General features: G+C 40.8%; 1 protein-coding gene across 2 annotated transcripts in view; it reads left to right on the plus strand.

The window, feature by feature from the left end:
* Nucleotides 1–3,501: 3,501 nt before the first annotated feature.
* LOC133107711 (G protein-activated inward rectifier potassium channel 2-like) overlaps nt 3,502–25,259 on the plus strand; it is a 32,235-nt gene continuing 10,477 nt past the window's right edge. For both annotated transcript variants that reach the window (XM_061216825.1, XM_061216826.1), the window contains exons 1-2: nt 3,502–3,773; nt 20,881–21,020. The gene's annotated coding sequence lies outside the window, so the exon portion shown is untranslated. The remainder of the gene's footprint in view (nt 3,774–20,880; nt 21,021–25,259) is intronic.

Here is a 25,259-nt window from a genome sequence, read left to right on the forward strand (position 1 = left end):
CCAGACCAAAACAATAAACAAAAATGACAAATGTAAAGAAATTAACCCGACTCGCGTAGCTTTTCAGCAGGCTTGGGCTCTGTAGCTTGTCAGCTCTGGGTTTTGCCGTGGTTCCCTGGTCTCAGCCGCCTCCTGTGGAAGGAAGCACACGTTTAAGCCCCTGGATTGATTTATAATGTAGTCCAGGTGTGTGCCTACTTAACCAGTAGGCCTGGTCCGCAGATTCCCCTGCCTCCTTCCCGCAAACTGATACTTACCAAACTTGAAACACATTAGGCGAGTGTCGCTGGACTGAAATCACAGAAGAGTCTATTGTCACCCAATGTCGACTGCGGTCGTTGTCCTTAGCAAAAAGTTTAAATGCACTCCAGTCTCCCAGAGTATAAACCAAATGTCCACATCCGTTGCCCATTGTTGGCTGCAGAAATGCTCTGTTGCTGGACTATAAACATAAACATACAGGTGCTCAAATAGGAAAGTAATGTTCCTTTCATTAGAATGTAATATCTATCATTAGCTGTATTCTTTCTTATTTGGCCTTCTTAGCTTTATCGTGAATAATTCTGGAGGCACTGTAAAATTAGCTGAAAAGGTTGAAGATGAAGAGCTGGTGTTGGTGGTCCCGTAGGACAGACATTTTCTCACATATTAAATGTCCATCCTAGAGATTTATATCATAAACTTGACACCCCACTGTGGGAAATTCCCTGGCCATACAAAGAAAGAATTATGTTTGATTGTAATGGAATTACATGCACACTCTCGTGACAATGGAATGATTCGTATATAATGTACCGTAACTGAATATTTAATATGGAATACTCTGTTGAATTTAATTGAATTGAACTGACCTCAATTGAAATACCTGTTGAGTTCTTATGCAGTGTAAGCTTCTCTGAAATAGGCAAAATATACTTCTTTAATAATGCTTTTATTTTTTCTATCACTGTTAAAGACAACACCACATAAAACACAATAATAAAATGACATAACTCGCTGCACCGATTTGATTTTACCTTTAAAATGGCTGCCGTCCCCTGTTCCAAACCACATCAAACCTGGAGTCCCCAGATGCAGCCTCAACCATACACTTCACAAGCACAAATACGCAACAGGGGAAACTCAACAGTGCCTGGCTCAAACAGGAAGCAGGAAGCAGTGCTGCTGACTGCATCAACAAATTACTGTGGAAAATGACAAAATACTCTAGGTCAGGCACACAGCATTTCACAGGATCGTACTGTTTTTATGACTTCTGTTAGCCTGTAAGATATTCTCTTCAGCATATAAATAAACACTGGTGGTAACAAATATCATCAGGCAGCACCGGCTATTGTCTGAATGATACATCACAGTGGTTTATTCCATAATTGCTGTACCTGCATCACTGCTAGTGTGGAAGTCAATATACTTGCTACATAATATAGGGCTTCATGCCACCTTTTATTTGTGTTTGCTTTTTTATTTTTTTGTGTATGAAACAACTGTGACAAATAATATGCAACGTGACCAATGCTATCCATTATATTTTAAACAATGACAGTGTTATCTTAACATTAAATAACATCAGCCAGCAAACATTAGGGTAATGGTATATAATGTGAATCAGATTCTATACCTTCCCCTTCTCTGCCCTGCCCCCCCTCTACACCCTCCCTCAGTGAGCTTCACAACATCGATCGAATCTGACCCCCACTGACTGAGGTGAGAGAAAGAACTTCTGCATCGATTCCCTGGTCAAGATACTGTGTGAACCGTCGCAGAGATCTGTTCAACTGGAACGTATCAAACAAAAGGAGCTCTCTGCTTCTAAGTGCTCTGTCAACAAAGTGGGTTGTTATAGATGTTACAATGCCTTTGGGGACATATGGGTCAGTCACTGCCATTTACCACATACAGTGTTCCTCCAGCCGGCTGGACATAACTGACAGTCCTGAGTCATGTCAGCCTAACTGTGACCAACAACCAGTGCACCATCCACCATGATGCCATTCAAAGCCAATATTTACTGTATGACAAATCCAAACAATTCCATTGCCCAAGATTTGTTCACAATTCGCTTTTTCAGCTCGACTGAAATATGGTGTGATGGTAAGAAATGTTAATATTATGCTCAGCCACTTATATTAAGACATAAACAATTATTATTATTGCTAATCTCAATATACTTTCCCAGTTGATTAATAGGACTGTTAACAACTGCAAATTATTGCATTATACGTGTGGAAGAATACTCAAAGAATACCTCATTCCAAATTAATATTTGTATAAAGCCTAGATATTTTGATTTGCTTCAGTGGGGTTTAAGTCATTTTTCAGCATATTAGAATGGTACTGTAGTTACCATTAGAGATATCAATATGACATGTACTTATTGTCCTCTACAGCGCAATTGGTGAGATGCATAATCTTTCCACTTTTAAAGCATGACCTGTATCACCATGTTGTAGGCTACTACATACACACTTGTGATTTCTGAAGTTGAAAAGATTCCCAAAGGTTGTGCATAAAAAAACCTATCCAATAATGTCTAATGAAAAAAGTGTCAACATTCATCTTTTTACAATATTGTGTGACCAATGGATACATATGTATCCATATGTCAACCTTCCACCTTTATTTTCAATACAGTCAGGTGTTCATTATAAAGAACTAAGAAAAAAATCTATTTCAATAGCATGGCTACACCTTTGCTGTTTTCCCCTAATGAGATGTTTAATGGATTTTTTTATTATTATTGATCAGTATCCTACTGCCGTATTCCATATAATTGCTGAGAACAAGTTCAACTAATAATGGGCTCATTAGAGTACATGAATGTGTCCTCTTCCAGAAATGGTATTCACAAGTCTTTGCTGTGTGTATTATTAAAACCGATTCATGTCAGGCAAGCTTTTATACGGAGCTATATTTCTTTATAATAGGCTATCATTGTTTTCACTTGGGACATGCTTGTAGCACATGTTTACTTTTTCCTGTAGACAAAATATGTGTCTACTGACACATTTAGAAGCACAATCTGGATATTCAAAAATATTGGATTACGAAGAAGTATCATTTGACTAGTGCTTTAGTGTCTAAACTGTGTGAATAACTTCACCAGACTGATGTAATCTGATTTATCCACACGTTTATATACATTCACTTTGCCCATTCCAACGTGTGTGAGTGAGTGAGTGAGTGTGTGTGTGTGTGTGTGTGTGTGTGTGTGTGTGTGAGAGAGAGAGAGAGAGAGAGAGAGAGAGAGAGAGAGAGAGAGAGAAACTAAAGGCGAGATGTTTTCCTTTTTCAGCATGCGGCACTATTTGCTGTCGTATTCCCCCACGACAGCGCTTTGCACAGACCGCTTTATCTTGGATTAAATTGCTTATAATTATTTTAATTAATGGATTTCGTGACGGTTCCTAGTGTGATCCTTCACTTCACGCGCATTTCTCTCTGGGAAGAGTTATTTCTCTCCATTACGCGTCTCAGTCTTGCCATCACTCCGGAGCAGTGTTCGCAAAATCTGGATGACTGTTTAAACCTCTTTTTCTAGGTTTTTCTTTGTTTCTTTTTTGCTGATAGAATCCTGAAACATGCCGATTTCAACAAGGAGGACCTGGAATGTCAAACGCGACGATTCCCCTCCAGCCCTTCCCCCCACGAGATGTGAAAAGCGGTGAAATTAGTAACAACATTGCATTTATCTATTTCATTCGAATAACCCACTGTCGTGAATCCAGACGCAAATCTAAGGACCATGATCGAAAGGAAAACGCGCTATGAAATAGGTGGGTAACCCCGCTCGTTTCTTGTCTTTCTCCTCTCCCATTTCAAATGTAATTTGTGGACCATGTTTATTTCTTCTGAGGGAGATGAAGAATTAATGAAGACTGTATCAAATTAGTATAGCGTGGAGGAGTCGGTTGCGTAACACTGGCATACAGTCGAGTTTTATGAACACGGTATATTGTAGCCTTCCCGTACCCTCTACTATTGCAAAATCATAAGAAATCACTTTTGGGCTTAAGAAACATCAATTAGTAAATAAAGGTCCGCAAAGGTCTATCAGTGGACTAAAACAGTTATTGAACTGTAATGGTCATTTGCGTTGCTTCGGGCGATTTGAATTGTGCTCATTAGCACTCCCGCAGTCTTCGTTGAGCATTTTAGTAAATTTAAAATAGATTTGTAGAGATACAGTTATTGGAATTATCTTGCAGTTACCATTAGTAATTACTTTGACGTGACAAATTGGGGACTGAATACACCTGGTGTTTTGGTTTAAGTTGAGAGAGATGTCACGTGCGCTTTGGTTGAATTCACGCAGTTTTTAATGAAAATATTATTGATTCGATTACATTAATTAATAATGGTTCGCAGGTCAATCATTTAAAATATATAACATGTATGATACGTATAGCATTCATTAGGCTATAGGCTGTAAGACTGTAATTGTCGTTACGATGAGGACTAATTAGGGTGATAGATAGGCTACACATTATCTATTCAAAAGGGTTCCATCTCCATGGCGACCTGAAAATCTAATTCAAACCCAGAATACCTTATGTGTCGCTCATGGAAGGGAGTCGGTCCGTTGTGTGATGACAAAGCGGAAGGCAGAGAAAACCCCTGAGAACTATCACTGATATGGGCCATTAAATATTTCACTTTCTTCTGAAGAGCGAAATAATGTAAGGTGAGTGGATCGAAGCTACGGCGATGCAAGGCCTTCTGGTCTTAGAACATGGCTGTACAATAGTTCGTTTCAAAGGGCTGTATGTGTAGAATAGGCTACTTGTATGCATGCTACACTTACATAGGTGATGCTTAACTTTGTATCTCGACGAGTGTGTGATTTGTAGGCCTAAATGTGTTGCAGCACTGCATTTGCCAACGGTTCCCCCTTTAATCTAGTGGGACTAATTCTCATATAGTTATTGTAGCTCCCGTCTTAACATTATAACAGCTCTTACATTTTGCAACAGCCTGCATACCGCCCACTTCGAACTTTCTAGGGACAATATAACGCCTTTTATATAATTGGTTTATATTTTATTTATCATATGCTACAGAGTGTTAAATTGATGGAAGGAGCATGAAAAACAGGTTCCTGATGGAAAAGAAACGCGATCTTGATCTTACCCCGCTCATCTGTTGGAGCAAATGGTGATAATGAATTACCATATCAGGAATGCATTGTTATTTCATATGGCGTAATATATCGACCTAAAATAACGATTTATGGACGCGTTTGAGTTCGAAGTAGTTCCACGTGAGTAGCACTGGATGTTAACGTTCTCTGTCCAGTTTCTCTGGAAAAAAAACCCTTTGTATTATTCATGAACGCATAGGTAAACAGTACAAGGCACAGGCGACTAAGTCTCTTCTCCACATACGGAGACATTTTATTATGCCTTTTGCTTTCATGCGTTTCAGAAACATCCTTGACGCTTATCCAACTTCAAGATGCACATTCAGATTCAGAACCTTGGACAGCAAGCAGCGGGAAAATGAGTTTCTCTCTTGAAACCAGCTTAACGCTTTTTGACAGTACTTTTACATAACACCCCATTAACTCGTCGTTTCGTTCTTGTGTGTAGGTGATTATGCATTTTCCCTTCAACAGCTTAATTTGATTTTTTTCCACGTTTAACTGCCTGATTGCAGTAATGTGTCGTATGGAAACAGCTGGCGTGTTTTATGGCCGAGCTATTGGAAGATATAGGCCAGTTCAGAGGTTGCTTTGGTCAACCAATGCTCCACCCGACTCACGGCGGAAGACAAAATGAGGAGGGGAAAAAAAACTCCTACGCAGCTTGTTTTTTGGAAACAATTTAACAGTAAATATAGAAAATCATATTCCAATATAATGCGCAATATTGTGGTTCAGAAATGTTTAAGACACGTTTTAATGAATAATAATGGCGATTGTATTAGTAGGCCTACTGTCTGTCCGTTTTAAGTTGAGTGTGACAAGTGTCAAAAACTAACGGAAGTAATAATTTACTGTTGTGAAGCATATTAACACAAATATACATTCAACTGGCAATAAATGAAATACCAGCCATAGTATCTCTTTCTGTAAAATTCCTTGCTCGTGCCAGAGACTGATAATTGGCTTGCGTCTCCAACCGATACACGGACATCGACGTCGAGGAGCATGCGCTTTTAACCACAGTTAACCCTGTGGTAACCCTGGCGGATTACGTATTTCCTTCAGCATCCCATGCTAGCGTGTTCCCTATGTTCCTTAGAACAAGTCCCTGATGCTCCTGCCAAACACGTCTCAGCAATCTCCCCCTCTTTCAAAATCACAGAGATTTATTTTCTGTCATCACTGTCAAAGTATTAAGAACTGGGCCCATGACCCTAAAATGATGGGATGTTAATTTCCTAATTAACTCAGGCACAACACCTGCTTTCAATATGCTTAGCATCCATACTTTCCTTTCCATTTTTTTAGACTTAAGTGTTCTGCTGCTGTAGCCTATCCACTTAAAGGTTTGAGTGCAAACCAGTTTTTTGCTCACAGAACTGCTGCTCACTGGATGTTTTTTGTTTTTCACAACATTCTCTGCAAACTCTAGAGACTGTTCTGCATAAAATCCCTGGAGATCAGCAGTTTCTGAGATATTCAAACCCGCACCAAGAATCATTCCATGGTCAAAGTCACTTTGATCACATTTATTCCCCATTCTGACATTTGTTCTGAAAAACTGCTGAACCTCTTGACCTCGTCTGCATGCTTTTATGATGGTTGATTAAATATTTACATTAACAACCTGGTGTACAGGTCTACCTAATAAAGTGATCACTGAGTGTATATATTCTCATTGTACCATTACCAACATTTGTTTTTTCATGATTCATTTTACTTAAGAGCAAAATGTGGGATGATCTGGTCAAAACACACACTAGTCTAAATGCTTCTTTCAAAGAAGCTATTTCAATTTGCTTTCCAGGTTTCCATGCACAAAAAGTAAAATATCTTCTATCTAAAGTACTATCTTACTGTACTTTACATTGTCCCTCCAGACTATCCCCCTCTGGAAAGTGTGTGTGTGTGTGTGTGTGTGTGTGTGTCAGCAGCTGGTGCATACAAGCATAGAAACAACATAGCTTTCGTACATCATTCATACATGAACAATGATTGCCATTGCTGTGTGTGTGCATGTGTGCGTGTGTGTGTGTGTGTGTGCGCGCGTGCGTGCATGTGTGTGTGTGTGTGTGTGTGCATGTGTGTGTGTGTGCATATGTGGTGCCACTGCCCTGTAGTCCTTGTGATAAACCTCCCTTTTCTTGTGCTTTGTGTTGATTATATCTGTTCACCTAAAGCAATCAGCAGGGTTTGAAAATAGATAAATCGATAAATGGGTGACCCCAAAAGAAAATCAGCCAGCTCGTTCTGCACACGCGCGCCTTCCATTATGAGAGCCAGATAGATTCAGCTGCAGGTTACCATGGAGATCATAGCTGCTGTGCTCACATTACCCAGTGAAAACAGAAAGGTTTTTTCCCTCCATCAAATTGCCTAAATTCTCTGAGACGTCTTGCAAGAAACAAATCCATCCAAGTTACAAAATGTGATTTATAATCGGCAGTCTGAGTCCATGCTTTGATCCTTCTGAGGAAATGAAATGGTTACGGACACCGATGTGAACGAGTACAGCAGCACAGAAATACTAAAATCTGCCGTTCTTTGATGAAAGCACAGGCCTCTATCACAGAGCAGGATTGTTAGCTGGATAAATACACAAAATACAACCCAGAACCCTCCCAAATGTGGAATATGGACTGAAGTAAAAAATGCTATTGTGTTTTACTCGGCGCATTTATCCAGCTAACTCAGTAATTCTGCTTTATGATACAGGCCCCAGTTATCCAGCTAACTTGGTAATCCTGCTTTATAATACAGGCCCCAGTTATCCAGCTAACTCAGTAACCCTGCTTTGTGATACAAGCCCCAGTTATCCAGCTAACTCAGTAACCCTGCTTTATGTTTTTATTTTTTGCAAAATTGTACCATGATGAATTGCTTATTACAAACCAAAGACTTGATCACAAAGGAGGCTACACATGTCTAAGATGTACATAATGTATTCATAGCACCTGTCATCCACAGCTAAGCATCAAACAGGGAGACTGTTCTTACATTTTTGGAGTTTCTCTCAGCTGGGTTTTTAAGTCTGAATTCCCCAGGTCAGTGTCAATACTCCAAATACTTCCACTGAGCCAGTGTCAGTCAACTCAATTGGGTCTCTAGGCCTATATAAAATGATTGGCCCTGAGTGATTCTAGTGAATGGAAAACATTGGAAGGATGGCGCCTTTCAGTATAAAGAGGAGGGACACTTTATTAGGTTTAATACTAAGTATTTTTTGGCATGTGTATAGCAGGAGTGTTTCACCTCTTGTCACTGTGCTGCCGTGGTGTTCAAAGCGTGCAGATTTGCTGTTAAGAGGTTTCTTTAATTGGTTCTGCAAATGAGTCACAGTCAAGCCTACCTGTCACATCCCAACGTCACAATTTAACCAGTTTCATGCTGTGACAGCCAAATTCAGTTAATCCTCCACCATTTTGACACAATGTCAACTTTCTCTCCCACCCACTGGCATACATTTCATTGGTGTCGAAGGAAGATGATATCTAATTACTGGTCTCTTGCTGGCACTTGTAGAATAGAGGCTAAATATGATGTGTCAAGATGGGTTTAGTGTGAACCTTTAACTGCCGGTATGTCCATACTGTATACGCACAGCAACTTTAAAATGTTTAAGACCTTATCATTGTTAATTTGCATGTATAGCATCTGGCCAAGACATCTGCTGCCATAGTCTAGTCATTTACAAGTGCAGAGCCCACAGTTGAAGGGGGAATGCCTATAATTATTGTATCTTTTATGGGTCCTCATCTTGTGAACGCCATGCTCATGTCTCTATTTATATTGGAAACCCTGTGATAAATCTTCATACAGACAGCTCATTATTTCCTCTTCTGTGAGATTTGTTGTTGCTATTTGTTCTTTTTATTACGTATTAAGCATTTGTATTATATTTTAGCATGCATTGGCCTTACTGGAGTGTGAGACATTTTGCCATTCTGTGTTCTACTCTATTGTATTTTATTTGTATTTGTAGGTTTAGGGCGTGGCTTGGAGAACAATGCCATGGAATGATAGGGACTTCTCTAAAACTTCCAAAACATACTTTTCTAAACATAACATAACAAACAGACTTCTAGAACCATAAAAAGGGCAGGAGTGATTGGGATTCCAGTTGTGTCAAGTTCAGTATATACTGTACCACACATGTATACAGTATATACAGAGACAATTATCAAGTTTTTATTTTTCTTCATAAAAAAAGCAGATTATTTCTGTCCATGTCTGTGGGGGTACTATAATGCTGTAATGTTTTGGTTCGTGCTCCAAATTGAAATGAGACCCATGTCCTTAGTTCTGACCTTCTCCACCTCCTCCAGGTTCAAGCTTTCAAATATCAGAAACCTGCAAGTGCACAGCATAACTTTTGAAGTGAAAAGCTTTTATAAAAAGACTCTGTACAGCACTACAGCAATTAGAAATCTGCATGTTTTGTAAGAGCAGTCACCAGCCCACTCTGCTTGAGTTTGCAAAACAGGAAGTGCAGGGCAGTGGGTTCTTCCCTGAAAGAGGCCTGGGGCTTTTTCCAATCACTTATCCCCTCCCCCCCTTTTTTTCCTTTCCTTGCTCCTTTCCTTGCTCCTAGCTTCACCCATCGGGAGAGGCAAGAAAAAGAGGCAAAAAAAAAAGGTCAAGTTGGTGAAATCAAGAAAACTGGAATTAGGCAAATTTCCTTGCTCCTTCAATGTCAGTTCTAAGCCACATCAGTCACAGAAGTGACATATGTGTGGCAGATGGGGAGAGGTGGATCCACAGGTCGATAATTTATACACCTCACATTCCAAAAATATACTTCCATAAAGAATGAACTCATACCTCCATCAATTTCCGGGTCAGGCAAAGAAGAAGGAATTGGGACATGAAAAATAAGCAATTGGAGAGAGCCCATCGATTCTGCTACATTTCCTTTACCTTTTACTTAAAGTTAAATGGGGCGGCCTGTAGCATAGTGGTTAAGGTAAATGACTGAGACACGCAAGGTCGGGGGTTCGAATCCCAGTGTAGACACAATAAGATCCGCACAGCCGTTGGGCCCTTGAGCAAGGCCCTTAACCCAGCATTGCTCCAGGGGAGGATTGTCTCCTGCTTAGTCTAATCCACTGTACGTCGCTCTGGATAAGAGTGTCTGCCAAATGCCAATAATGTAATGTAATGTAAATAAGATTTAATTGGCATGTTCACCAATTACCAAAATGTATAAGCAGTGACCCATCCCTGAATTCCTGAAATTGTACATTAGGTGAAACCCCTGGAAATAGGTATATCGTCCCAATTTTAAGTACACCAGAGAAAGTTTCGCCTCCTTAACTTTTCCGTCTAGTGTTCTCGCCTTGCACACTCTATACGCCGACTCGAACACGGCTCCAGCCCTGCCAGCTGTAAATACCCTTCCTGCAGCTAAGGCCTTCCTATTGGCTGGCCTGGGTTGAGACAGAAAACCCATTTCACACCATGTAAAAGGTGTTAAAGGTTGTGTGTTTCTGAGCTTCCATGGGGACAGCTCAACTCACTAGTGTTGACAGTGTGGAGTCTCCTTCTACATAGCTTTTCAAAGCTTCCATTCCTTTGAAGGTTACAGGAGGCTCACAGTTCAGTGTAGTTAATAAGTGTTAACTTTATCTCAAGGATGTGGTGACAGCCGTGCTGATAGAATGACCAGCCCACAGTACTCACATCAGAAGAATCAGTTATTTTGCCCAACACCAATGTTTTTAACTAGATGACCCTAGGCCAGAACTAGGACTGGCACCTTAATTCTCTCAGATAATTAAGCTGAGAATTAAGCTAATGTGAAGCTTTAGGTGAAAGCTCTATATGTGCCAATATGAGGAGTCAGTTCTGAAACCATAATATGTAGCTTATGGCAATCTGAGTTGAGTTATGACCCAAAATATTCAAATGTATCTGAGGATACAGGCAGGATAAATGCAGTATCTGCAACAGAAGTGCCATAGAAATCATCTAAATGTGAATTTATAATCATACACACTACAGTAAGTAGGATGTTCTAACTGACATGTAGCCCTACACACAGCGCACAGATCAGCACTGTGTACAGAGTGGCTGCAGTGCTATGCACAGCATTGTGTATAGTAGTATGTTCAGAGGCACACAGTCCCAAACATAGCACAGTAAGGTGTTCAGACTCCCGTATAGCTCTACCCTCAACACAGTGTTAATATGTGGCATCATCGCCCTACCCACTGTGCTGTGCTTATAACGGTTTCAAGAGTGCAGTCTCTGAGTAACGCAACCATAGCTTTGTAACCAACAGAAAAGAGAAACAAAAATAATTGCATAAAGTTACTAATTGCATAAAGCATACTTCTACCGATGAGGAAATGGTCAACCCACTCTACTAATCATGACGGAGCAGCCAATCGTATACGTGGCGTAGTGAATAACCTAATCGTGACAACAAACTTAGACCTAATAAGGGTCCTGCCTCTAGTTCTTTATTATGATGGAGCAGTTTAAGGTGAACGCTGAAAATACACATAACTGCAGTATTAAGCGCAGCCACAGTCAGGAGAAATAACCCCAGCCCAGGGCGAAAACTCTAGACGAAATTAAGAGGTGTTTCGGAGTCTCTAATTGAATACGAGTAGCGCAGTTCTCCCACGGACTTGTACTTTATATGGGTAAATGATTAAATGAAAAGATAAGACGTGAAAACAAAAGTAAATGCGCAAGGCAGACTCCGCCTCCAGCGAGGCTAAAGCAAATCTCAGGTAGACAGACCAAACGGACAAAATGTCAGAAGATGAGTCTCCAGGCTAGTAACCACCCAAACGTGGCAAAGAACGCCACTCCATAAACTCGTTTACCTAGCTACAGGAAGGCCGGGATTAGTTTTACTTTGAAACCTTAGTGTCTTTCCACTACCGTAAACGTTTGCGTAACTAAGGAGAGCTTCAAATTCCATTCACAAGCCGACTCGCCTTCAACTCTGCCAACACTAAAGGGAGCTGGTAACCCAGGCACGAGATTTCAGAGAGGGATATCAAACTGCCCAAATGTTAGGCAGCAAGACCCTGAGCTAGAAACCCATAAACGGGTTCCCAATAATCAGCATCAGCATCAGCATCAGCCCTAGCCCTAGCTAGGGAAAGTCCCGGAATCCTTTTAATTTTAAAAGGGTTCCAGTCTCCCAACTGTCAGTGTACCGGCTTTGTGACTGAACGGACGTGAAGTGTAACACAGAAGCACCGGGCAGTTTGCGATTACCAACTCCTCTTGCAATCAGCGATACTGGCTGCAGAGGGAAACATTAATATGTCAGGCACGCCCACTCATAATCCCAAGGGTTAATGCCCAACGAAGCCAGGCAACCATGACATCCGAGAGTGAAAAAATCTATATATGTTTACAAACGTGCAATTGAAAATTGCAGATGCGCGGGTGACATCAGGAATGTATTGTGTACATCGGCACCAACTTGCCATTAACTTGGGGAGATAAAATTGTTTGAAACAATACATATTTTTTACAGTTACACGTTCACAATAACAGCACTGACCACAGGCAGAACAGGCTCAGAAAACAGGTGCACATTAAGCAACATTTGCATACGTGAGGCACACTCATGAAACAGCTGGATGAACAGTGAAATGAGAAAGAACTGCTTCTGCTGCTGAAACCAGGCTCACTCAGTTACAGGAGAACTGCCATAAACAGGGGCCTGTGTCACAAAGCAGCATTACTGTGTTAACCCAGAACAGATTTTTATTGGGAGGGTTCCAGGTATTTCTCAGTGCAGTTATCCAGCTAACTCAAAAAATCCGGCTTTCTTACCGACTAGCTAGTTAACTAGCAGATAAACAAACTTAGAATATTAGCCAAACATCTTTGCTAACCATAACCAAAAATGTCATAAAAATATATATCAGCTTTACCAGACAATTAACTCATTGTACTACGTCTAACACAATATATTCTTAAAATCAGTTGTCCAGAAGACGTAGATTTTCAGACGTATCTATTTTGAGACGTCAAAGGTCACAGGTGGGGGATATGGGGTTGGTTGAGCAGGGAAAAGGAACAGCAGATGAGTGAATTCGGTCCAAGTAGATGTTGCATGGAAGCAATGTGTCGTGCTTCATAGAACTTCACCGTGTCTGTGATTAAATATAATATATGCACTGTCTAACAGATGGCTTCCAGTATTTTTACCGGCTGCCACCTCTCTTGCAGTTTTTGACACTCGGCTGGCAGTATAATTTGTCCTCCTTATTTATTAAAATACATTCTCTCTATGAGAGCTGACCCTTCAGATCACACTTAAAGGTTCTTTTCTGTATTCTGTCTGCTGGGAATCATTTCTGATTTCCACTGTGGCACCTTGCAATGAGGACCGATAATGTGCCTAAATATCCCTAAATCCTGCCCATTCTCACCTCTGATTGGATGTGAGGAATCACAGCACCCGACCGTGTACCCATTCTAATCTCTGTTATGACCTGCATACCTAAAATCTAAAATAAATGTGTGAATTGCAGTGCATATATAGTGTTGCTATACTGTATGACACAGGCAAAGATTATCATCAGTTATTGTTGTAATTATAATTTTTGGGTAGTTAAAAAAAGTTAGTCCTTTTCACTACCCAGTTCTGTGTTTTTCACACAGGAAAGGCGCATAATGACTAAATTATGAATGATACCTTTTGCATAGCGTTTTGCATTTGTCAGTGAATTTACTTCTGTAGATTGGTTCTGCAAAAATGGTTACGTCTTATGAAAAATGGTTCAAGGAGACTAGACCAACATTTTACAAGGCCTCATGACAGTTTTTTACACTATTTAGCCTTTGCAATGTACAGTACCCCATCGGTTCTGTCAATGGGTAGATCTCAGTGACTGACTGTCTGTATCAGCTTTATGGTCAGGACATAGTTCATAGAGAAGTCTCCGGTTGTGGCTGACCGTTGGCAGGGGCAATGTTGCAGTTTATTCATGGTCCTTTAAAGAATTGTTGATAGTTTTTTTTCTTTTTCGACTCTGCTATTATAAAGAACTACACCTATCTTCCACAAGTTACTATCATTAGTCCCTTTTAGATAATATCCTGAAAGCCTCTAGTGCTTCAGATAAGAGTTCGAGGAGCAAGACAAACAGTTTAAATCCGATTTTTATTTTTTTATTCTGGCTGAAGTGGAGAGCAGGGAGTGTAATTAGACCGTAATGATGAAATCTTAATGCCTAATGATGATACTCAGGGGCTCCTGATTTCTCACAGCCTGAAGTCAGTCTTAATCAGCTTCCATCTGGTCCAAGCCCTAGTGATTATGTGACACCGTTCACACCAATGCTACTGCTGTATTCAGAAAGAAAGGCCACACACTACTGCAGCACATTTTAAGATATATCGACTGACATTCCATTCCACATACCTCAGTGTGATTAACGCCAAGCATTATTTTTCTGCAAAGTTCTCAGTTGTGTGCTGGTGCCACCTATAGGGGTGGATGTTAATGTACAGGACATGCGTACAGCGGATGCAAATACTCAAAGCACCATTGAAGTGACAAATGCATTACAGAAACATTCAGTAGTTTCCCATTACAGAAAGTGGAATCTGTAAAAAAAAAAAAAAGGAGGCAACCTAGTTATGGGGCTTTACTTCTTATTGGAGAGCATTGCTAAACATAATTGACATTTTTCTATTTTTCCCCAACTTGGAAAGTGCTACTATATTTGTTAGTTCATAACATACCTGTAATGTGAAAGTCTAAGTGAAACAATAAAATGAATGAAAGTTATTGTTGTAATACACCAATTTGGATTATGCAGTAGCCAACGTATCCATTTCTTGGAGATAGATTGTGTGTACTAGGCGTGATATTTGGGCCTGAATACAGGGTGGACACTACTTTGGATCTACTGCCAGCTTCCCGTTACTGCTGAAGTTTTGCTTTGCAGGTGTAAGGAGGGCAGAACGTATTGCTTTAGGCATCTGCCTTTGCAGCAGTAATGCAAACACACTACTCTGTGGACAGTCTAGACAGAGTTCTGAGCTGCTTTTGCTCAGTCCAAGTCATTGAAAATGTGGTGGTCTAAAATCACAGCACATAAAAGAGTCTCTAAGAGAATGAGTTACACTCTTTTTCTCCCTTGCATTATTACTAGTTTTATTCAGATGACTTTAATAAGCAGTGACATATTGTTTTCTGGCTTTTGGAGGGCAAATACGTCATACGAGTATGACTGGTTGAAGCTTTATAAAGATTTGTGGAAAGGCTTGATAGGGCAGCCTGTAGTGTAGTGGCTAAGTTACATGGCTGGAACACGCAAAATCGGTGGTCAATCCCCGGTGTAGCCACAATAAGATCCGTACAGCCCTTGGGCCCTTGGGCAAGGCCCTTGACCCTGCATTACTTACTCCAGGGGAGGATTGTCTCCTGCTTAGTCTAATCAACTGCTCTGGATAAGAGTGTCTGCTAAATGCCATTAATGTAATGTAATGGTCTATATGAAACAGCAATAGCAACTCAATGTTAATTGAGTAATGCACAAAAGCTAGGTTTCTGTGCACATATGCACCAGTTGCTGCAACACATACATACACAATACCTTAACATACAGGAAGTGATGAAGGAGATATATTATTAAATAAAACTACACTTATTGGTGAATGAAAAAAACTTAAAAAAGCCAATAACATGGAAAGAAAAAACGAAGTTGACCAGTGATTCAGAAATAGTGTCCCTCGTCGGAGAGGGAGACTGGTAAAGGTGACTTTGGAAGAGGACTCAGGTGGTGGCGTGGCCAGGCAGAACACATACCTAATTGGTCACATCTAGATGTGACTGCACACCTACACTCTGTCTGTGGCTGCAGTACGGCTGAAATGCAAATACATCTCTGTTGTGTCTGTCAGTTTGGACCTTCATGACATCTCCAGAAATATGTCTGCCATACTCACACTCATCTGCCACCCCCACAGGTTCCCCTTTGGGTAAATCCTCATGCATTTTCCTAAAAACTAGAATTTCATTCTGAAGAAACGGTTACGTAAAGGTCAAAGTCCAATGAACCATCAACAAAAATGGATTCATTTACATACGTAAATAAACTGCTATTTTAAAGAACTCATTTATATATCAATAAAGTAATTTAGAATATTTTGGCAGGTAACTCTTTCAGTCAGAACCAGATATGAATGGCAGCAGAGGATAGATGTGATATAATCAGTGGATGAATGTAGCCTTTCTGTACCTTGAAACAGTATCTGTATCTGTATCTCTCACTTCTCAGTATCTTGGATGCTCTCTGCATACTGTTGCAAGAAGGTGATGGTTAGAGATGTTTGTGATGAATTTTAATTGGTACAGGCTGATCGCTTGGTTGTATTTTAAGACCTGTAATTAGCAAATGTGTTGAGTGCGGTTACAAGAGTGACTTGCAAGGGAGTGAACTCTCGTCTGAAAAGCCACATGACTGTAATTAAGGCATAATTATTTAATTACCAACGTGGTTTGTGCCTGCTTAGGCGGCCGATCTCTTGTAGCCTAAGGAGGATTTGGATTTGAGAGCATTTGTTCAGCCTGTTGGAGTGAAATCCCAGCCTGTCATGTGTGTTCAAAGGGACCTGAAAGGGAAATAAAAGCTCCATTTGCACGGGCCTAGTGTAACCCCAGGACGGTCTGTTGTGTCATTTTTAAGCATTATGTGGGTAATTGCAGGAGAGCATTCATTCGGGATAAAAATCCCTGTTTTTCCACCCCAGTTACTGGAATTTTTCGGAAAACGTTGGGTGGCTGCCTGTATCTCCACACACAGAAAAAGGAATACCACTTTTGATTCTTCAATTGATTCTTCAATTCTTTCATAAGCTGGTTGCCAAGCACTGCTTTACAGTAACCTTGTCATGGATGTGACACATTTTCTCCTCTCTTTTGTTTCTGGGCTGGAACACAACTAGGTAGGTAGGTTAAGCCAGGGGGTGGATGACCAAGCTATGATTAGCCAGTATCATCATATCCTCCTGACACCTAGCAAGGTCATAGTCTTTACATACACTCAGTGAGCACTTTATGAGTTATTTATTAGACTTCTTTTTTAGACTTCTACTGCTGTAGCCTATCCACTTAGAGTTATGATGCGTTGTGTGTTAGAGATGCTCTTCTGCATACCACAATTGTAATGTGTGCTTATTTGTGTTACTGTCACCTTCCTGTCAGCTTTGACCAGGCAGGCCATTCTCCTCTGACTTCTCATTAACAAGGCGTTTCTGTTTGCAGAACTGCTGCTTACTGGATTTTTTTTGTTGTTTTTTGCACCATTGTTTGCAAACTCTAGAGACAAGTGTATGTGAAAATCCCAGGAGATCAGCAGTTTCTGGGATACTCAAACCACCCTGTCTGGCACCAAAAATCATTCCATGGTCAAAGTAAAAAAACAACTCTACCAAGGTGTGCAAGCCCTCTCTGGCTTTGTGGAACAAAGTCACTTAGATACATTTTTTTTCCCATTCTGATGGTTGATGTGAACATTAACTCAAGCTCCTGACCCATATCTACGTGATTGTATGCATTGCACTGCTGCCACACAATTAGCAGATTCTTGACATACATATACTTTTACATATTTTTGACAGTATCTTACTTGCAGCAATATAGTTATTTCTTCTTTTGAGTTCCTTCTATCGATGTGAATGACACCAGCACAAATGTAATGTAATTTAACTTGCCCAATTAGTTTTCATATGCCATTGTGTCAAAATCACCTTTCAGTTCAGGGGAAAAGAGCATTCCCTCCACAGTATCACCACCAGCTATTTCCTTAGCTACTCCACAATTTCTTCGGCTGCCATTGTGGTCGAGGAGTACACTCTACGCACAGCTGGAGCAGGGAGACAGCAGGCAGTGAAATTCTTTGCTTCAACGTGTTGCTCGAGACATTATCTGACCTCAGGAAAAGATATCCTTGCCACTCACTTGAAGTGTACAGTACTGACTGCTTTGCAAGAGAGCAGGTGAGCAATTAAAGATAACCATCTCCCTTTGGGGGAATCAGTGACATGTTCCCACTCGGAAATGGTTGACTGTTGTTAAATCAGATTTGGACAATCTGAAGCAGTGCTTTTTAAAGGCAAGCTGAAGCAGAAGTTAGAGCAGCACTAGCCATGATATGATATATACTGTGTACAGTGGCTTCAGAAAGTATTCAGACCCCCTCACATTTTGCACTTTATTGTGTTGTAGATTGAATTTTAAACTGAAGAATTTGCATTATTGCCCATAATAATGACAAAGTAAAAATATGTTTTTAGAAATGCCTCATTTATTACAAATCAAAAACTGAAATCTCTCATTTATATAAGTATTCAGACCCTTTGCTATGGCACTCCAAATTGTGGTCAGGTGCATCCTGTTTGCTTTAATTATCCTTGAGATAGACCTCTGCGATAATATTGTGGCGAGGCATATATCAGGGCAAGAGTACAGAACCATTTCCACAGTGGCCTCAATAATTGTGAAATGGAAGAAGTTTGGAACCACCACTCTTCCTAGAGTTGGCCATCTGGCCAAACTGAGTAACCGGGCAAGAAGGGCCTTGGTCAGGGAGGTGACCAAGAACCCAACGGTCACTCTTAACAGAGCTTCGGAAGTCCTCTGCAGAGATAGGAGAACCTGTAGAAGGACAACTATATAGGCAGCACTCCATCAATCAGGCCTTTATGGTAGAGTGGACAGATGGAAGCCACTCTTGCGTAAAAGGCGTATGACAACCTGCTTGTAGTTTGCAAAACTGCATTTAAAGGACTCTTGAGTGCACAAAGAAATAGATTCTCTGGTCTGATGAGAAAAGAACTCCAAGCACTATGGCTGTCTAACACCAGGCACTGCTCATCACCTGGCTAATATCATCCCTACGGTGAAGCATGGTGGTGGCAGCATCATGCTATGGGGGTGCCTCTCAGTGGCAGGGACAGGGAGACTGGTCAGAACAGAGGGAAGGATGAATTCAGCCGAATACAGAGAGGTCCTTGAAGAAAAGTGCACGTGACCTCAGACTGGGGCGACGGTTCACCTTTCAGTACTACAATGAGCCAGGGCATACAGCCAAGACAACACTGGAGTGACTTCGGGACAAGTCTCTGACTGTCCTTAAGTGGCCCAGCCAAAGCCCAGACTTAAACCCCAACATCTGAGGAGGGCTGAATTAAGGTCTGAATACTAAATGAGACATTTTAGTTTTTGATTTTATGACAGTTTCCACTTTGTCATTATTGGTTATTGAGTGTAGACTGATGGGAAAAAATGGCAACTTTACCCATTCATTAAATTCAAATAAATCCACAACACAATACAGTGTGCAAAAAGTGAAGGTCTGAATACCCTCTGAAGCCACTGTAGGTTTTGGGGTAATTTTTGAAGAGCGGGGAGCCAATTTGACTGACGCCAAATATGGAGGGGGACATCAGATGAGGATGTGCACCACTATGTGAAAAGGATATTGATAATTGACACGTGATTGATACACAACAGGGACGTATGCTGGATTTAGGGGCTGAGCACAGATTATTGTAGGGGGGTCCAGGGGCATCCTCCCATGGGAGAAATGTTTTTAAATTAACCTGTAAATGGACCATTTCCATTCCACACATTTTCTTTAATGTGGGTCTGCACATATCAACAAAAACAGTGACTGACTTGACCGTCAAGCTCATTGCTGATTGGGAAGTCTTACTTTAAATGAACTACAGTGCACACCACAATGGTGAAGCTAGGAAAAAAGATTGCCTGCACGACTGATGGCAAAAGAATAGAGAACGAGAAATTGAAGTGTACTCGACTCGTATAGAGATGCTGTGGCAAAGCACTTTGTCTTTATGAAAGCAGAAGTGGGCTAGCATTCCTCCACAGCAATGTGAAAGACTGATATCAAATTATAGGAAGTGTTCGATTTTAGTTATTGCTGCTAAAGGTGATGAAACCAGTTATTAAATTTAAGGGGGCGATTACTTTTTCACAGGGGTCACGTGGATGTTTGGTAACTTTTTTCATTAAATCAATGAAACAATCATTTAAAAAATGTGTCTTGTGTTTACTCAGGTTGCCTTTGTCTAAATACATTTTATACAAGTATGTGAAACCATTCAGTGTGAAAAATAGGCAATAATAGAGGAAATTAGGAAGGGCGACTGTAGGTGGTTAGAATGTGTTTTTGGTTAACTTGTAAAAGAGAAATGTTATCCTGAATGTCTCATTTTATTCCATTCCCCAAGCTGAAGACAAACTGCAAAAAGTGTTTTATGGATAAGATTTTGAGCACGAATACAATCTCATCTTAATGTCAACACCATAACGTTAACATTAGAGGGACACACATTTGCTATTCTGCCTGTTAATAACAACAGAAAACATGTCTCGTCTACACTCAGTGACCACTTTATTAAAACAGCCACACCCACACCCTCCATCGTAATAGTTTTGGGCTCAAATTGGTAAATGGTTGGCATTTATATAGCGCCAAAGTGCAGTACAATTGACATTCACCCATTCACACACTCACACTCACTCACCAACGGCGATTGGCTGATTGGGGGTTAGGTGTCTTGTGCAGGGACACACCCAGGGTGGGATCAAACCAGCAACCCTCTGACTGCCAGATGACTGATCTTACCTCTCTTACCTCCTGAGCCAATTATTATTATTAATAATAATAATAATAATAATAATAATAATAATAATGAATAAAAAGCCATGCTCATTGTAATTTTGTTTCCAGCTGATTTATGATGCCTCCTGAGGATTTCCCTTTGCCACGGCAGCTGCGGACTGCCCCCTGCTGTTAGGAGGCTGCAATGTCCTGGACAACACAGATGCCCTTCCTCTCACCTCTCCGGCTGTTTCTGACATGGCCTTGAGGCACTAACACCCTCACAGCAACACTATGGCTGTTTCTGACATGGCCTTGAGGCACTAACACCCTCACAGCAACACTATGGCTGCTTCTGACATGGCCTTGAGGCACTAACACCCTCACAGCAACACTATGGCTGCTTCTGACATGGCCTTGAGGTACTAACACCCTCACAGCAATACGATGGCTGTTTCTGACATGGCCTTGAGGTACTAACACCCTCACAGCAACACGATGGCACTTCTGACATGGACCTTGAGGTACTAACGAACGCACAGCACTACAATGGCACTTGAGGCCGGCAGAATTTCGAGCATTAATTCTTTATAATATGTTCCTCAAGGACCCCCCCCCTTGGACTGTACCCCCTTACATCAACACAGAGCCACTTTTCATGCAGTAAAATGGTCATTCTTAATGGAAATCTCTGACGTAACACTGCACTGAGGCACCCAGTCTCACAACTTCTTCTTAGTCGTGATCACACCAGCTTGTCAGGGTGATGTAAGCAGTTAGAGCATTGCAGTGTGACATTGTGTAGTGTAGTGGTTAAGGCACATGACTGGGACCCACAAGGTTGGTGGTTTGATCCCCGTTGTTGCTACAATAAGATCTGCACAGCCATTGGGCCCTTAACCAAGGCCCTTAACCCTGCATTGCTCCAGGAGAGGATTGTCTCCTGCTTAGTCTACTCAACTGTACGCTCTGGATAATAGTGTCTGCCAAATGCCATTAAGGTAATGTAATTCTGTCTTAACAATGCATAATAGCATACTTAAGACAGAATTAGCATGTAGCATAATACTTGGCCTTGAGTTTACCCGCAGAAAACAAAAAAGACCAGTACTGTAATAAACATAAAAAATATATGAACAAGGAATGAAAGGAAAGTGCATTTCTTTCATATTTGTATTTAGACTGATTCAAGCATTACACTGACACTGACAGATTTTTGAAAGGGTAGAAATGCAGCTGTATCCAGTATGGTGTAGATGCATGGCCCTCCCGTGGGAAAGTTCAGTCTTGTCTTCTTTGCTGACATCCATCAGTTATGGATCTAAATCTGAAAAATGCTTAGAAAAGCCTTTTCCAGGGATTAAATGGTATTATGTTGAAACATTAATTCATTTAATTTGTATTTTCATGGTTGAAATTTAGCTTGAACATAGACACAAAAAAATGATTTGATCATAGGATTGTAGCAGGGATGATTTTCAGAGTCATTGATAAATTGCACTGGCGTATTGGCAGGTTTTTTCTTATTTAACATAACGTTCCAAAATAAAAAGTTTAAAAATGGAAAAAAAAGATGCCAGAGCCCACAGATTGACTGATTAGGGTTCTGGCATTGTGGTATTATAGTCAGTAAATGCCTGCTGCTTATTGTTTATATATATAAACAATATAACATACATTATACGGATTGGGTCTCAGGAACTGCGTGTCTGTCTGAGAATGGCGTATTACTTGCAAGCGGTCAAACTGTAATGTTAAGGTCAACTCATCAAAAAAGAATGTTGAGAGTGTTGAAAAAGAATAGCTAAAAATAGAAAAATAAAAAAGGTCAATCCAAGGCACGATGTAAACGGGAATATGGATCTCTGCCTTCTGAGATTTTACCATAATAGGCATGTTTCTATGGAAACTGAAACAGTGGAATAAAATTATGCGATGCATCAGTCTTCAGTCACATCAGACTCGCTCTTCAAATCCAGCTTAAAAACACCCAAACAACAAAAACAAAAAGGTTTTTGTCCTCTATATGGTTGTGGGACTGAAAACAGCAAACCAAATTATTAATTTGAGTAACCACATATATGTTGCGTCTCTCTTCAAGATAGGAAGGTTATTCATATGGCAATTCAATGTAATACACACGCAAAGTATCTTTATGTGAACTTCACTTACTAGGCAATTCAGATTCCTTCCAATATCCTAGCGAACCTGTGCTTTGAACGTGTTCACACACCTAGAGTATGGGGGCTTACTTACGAATCCATGAAAATAGCAGGGGCCCCGGGCAAACGAGTGTCGCATCATGCAGGATTTGAACAGCCTTCGAACCCTGGAGCATTCCTTGGCTGTGATCGTCACGTTTGGTATGTTCTCTGTCTTTTGAATGCTCCCCTAGGGAGGTAATGGAGGCTTCCAGGGGAAGCAGAAACCCTGCTGTCATCCTGCTCGTCAGCAACACTCGTTCACCACCTCCGACATCAATGAGACAAAAGTAGCCCCCTGCGAGACCCCCAGGGCCCCGACACATGAGTCACCGTGAGCCGCTCCCTGGCTTACAAATCCCTCCATCAGCGAGAGCGAGCAAGTGCTTTTAAAGCGTTTTACCTTTCAATCACAAGCTATAATCAGTACATTAAGTAAGACCGCCCTACTGTAAAATCGAGGTTGACCAGCTTGAAAATCGAGCTGGTCATGAACTGGTCTACCTGGGTATGAGCTGGTCAACCAGCTAGTGCTGGTAGCTTGTCTGTTTCAAAACAGTAGCTTGAGCTGGTCAAACCATCCTAAGGTGGGAGCTGGTCTGAACTGGTCAACCAGCTTAACCATGTCAGGCTGGGAGCTGGTCTGACCTGGTCAACAAGCTACCAGCTGTTTTTCAGTAGGGTGGAGGGCTTTGGTACAGAGACGCAGGGGTCCGGTTTGAAATCCTGATGGTGTGTTTAGCATGGCCTGCATGGAGGTACATATTTAGCAGGATTCAGTCAGCACGGTGGTGCCCTTTGCATAAAAGAGGAGAGACTGCTTGATCAAACAGCTGCACATACAATGTTCTTCTCTGATGCAGAACTGAATGCCTAAATTTGGATAAAAATAAATATTGGGGAGACTACAGTTGGCATTTAGATGAATAAATATTGTTCTGTGGTCTATGGAAATGAACTGAAAAGAACCATGTTTATTTGAGAGAACACTTGATGATGCTGTCTACAGTATGTTCCTATTAATTATTTTATCTCTGCCATCTGTGACACAGTAAAATGAAAAGCTGTTTAAATTCATAGCAGAGATCATTTTGGTCCCTTTGGGGCAGATTAGCATACTGTCTACATGCAGTCAGCAGTAGGTCTCATTTGTGTTTGAACTTTTGAACCGTGCCACTCTGTGTAGTCAATGTGTGTGTGTGTGTGTGTGTGTGTGTGTGTGTGTGCGGGCATGCGCTTGTATGTGGTGCTGTTTTGAAAAGTGAGGGTATTGGAAGGCTATAGAAAAGATGTATGGCATGAAGAACTTCAATCAAAAAAAGTTCATAAAACAGGATATAGTCTGAAATCATCCCAAAGCGTCTTTTTTCCCCTATTTACAAGCAGGATGGTAAGAATTGTGTCAATCCCACTGTCCCTGCTCTCAATTTGCATATGGAGGTGACTCATAGCACACGACATGTAGGACGTTTATTTTCTCTCTGTCGCAGAGCTGTGCCAGTATGGGTGAGTCAGCTGTGAAATCTGACATTTGTTATGCTAACCTTTATCCCAGTCTATGCTTGTTTTTGCTCTTTCTCTGGTTGAATCATCCAGATAGAATTGCAGTTTAGAAATATCTTTGTTCAGCAGTTTAAATAAACAAAATGGCAGTCGCCAAAGAAGGCAATGCAAGGGGGATGAAACCTGAAACCATGTAACCATTCTCAAGTTACTGTACTGTACAGGACTCCCTGGTTCCTCACTCTGGGTTTTGTTTTGGTACTCCAGGGCTCATTGGACCAATCAGTTTTAAACAGGTAATCAACGTAGTGGTGCTGTACTGTGGTTTTCATTATCTTGTTCTTGTTTTGGAAAAGAGGGGCCTACTTGTTACTCCACTGTTTGTGAAAATTTGCGACAGATACAGTTACAGTTCTTTGTCTTCTTTTTCTTCTTTTCACTTCTCATGTCTTCTTTGGAAAAGTCATCTCAAGTAATCTGTTGACATCTCAAGCAAATTAACATTAGCCTTGAACTGCTCACTTCAGAGACCTAAGGATAAAAGCTTAATCTGTTCAATAAAAAAAGTTATCTTAATAATCTTAAAGGCCCGTACACTCAGATGTTACCAAGGACCTGAGATGATTCATACTGATTTAGATGTGCCCTTTAAAAATGTCAGATCTGAGACAGAAATGCCTTTTGTGGAAAGTGTGGGCATTTAATGGGCCCTGTATTGATTTTAATTGGGAAGGTTGCAGACATTTTACACCGGGCTTATACTTATATGTATTTTGTCAGGCCAAGAGTGACCCTACAGTAACA

Source organism: Conger conger, chromosome 13 (assembly GCF_963514075.1).
Source record: "Conger conger chromosome 13, fConCon1.1, whole genome shotgun sequence".
Classification (NCBI taxonomy): domain Eukaryota; kingdom Metazoa; phylum Chordata; class Actinopteri; order Anguilliformes; family Congridae; genus Conger; species Conger conger.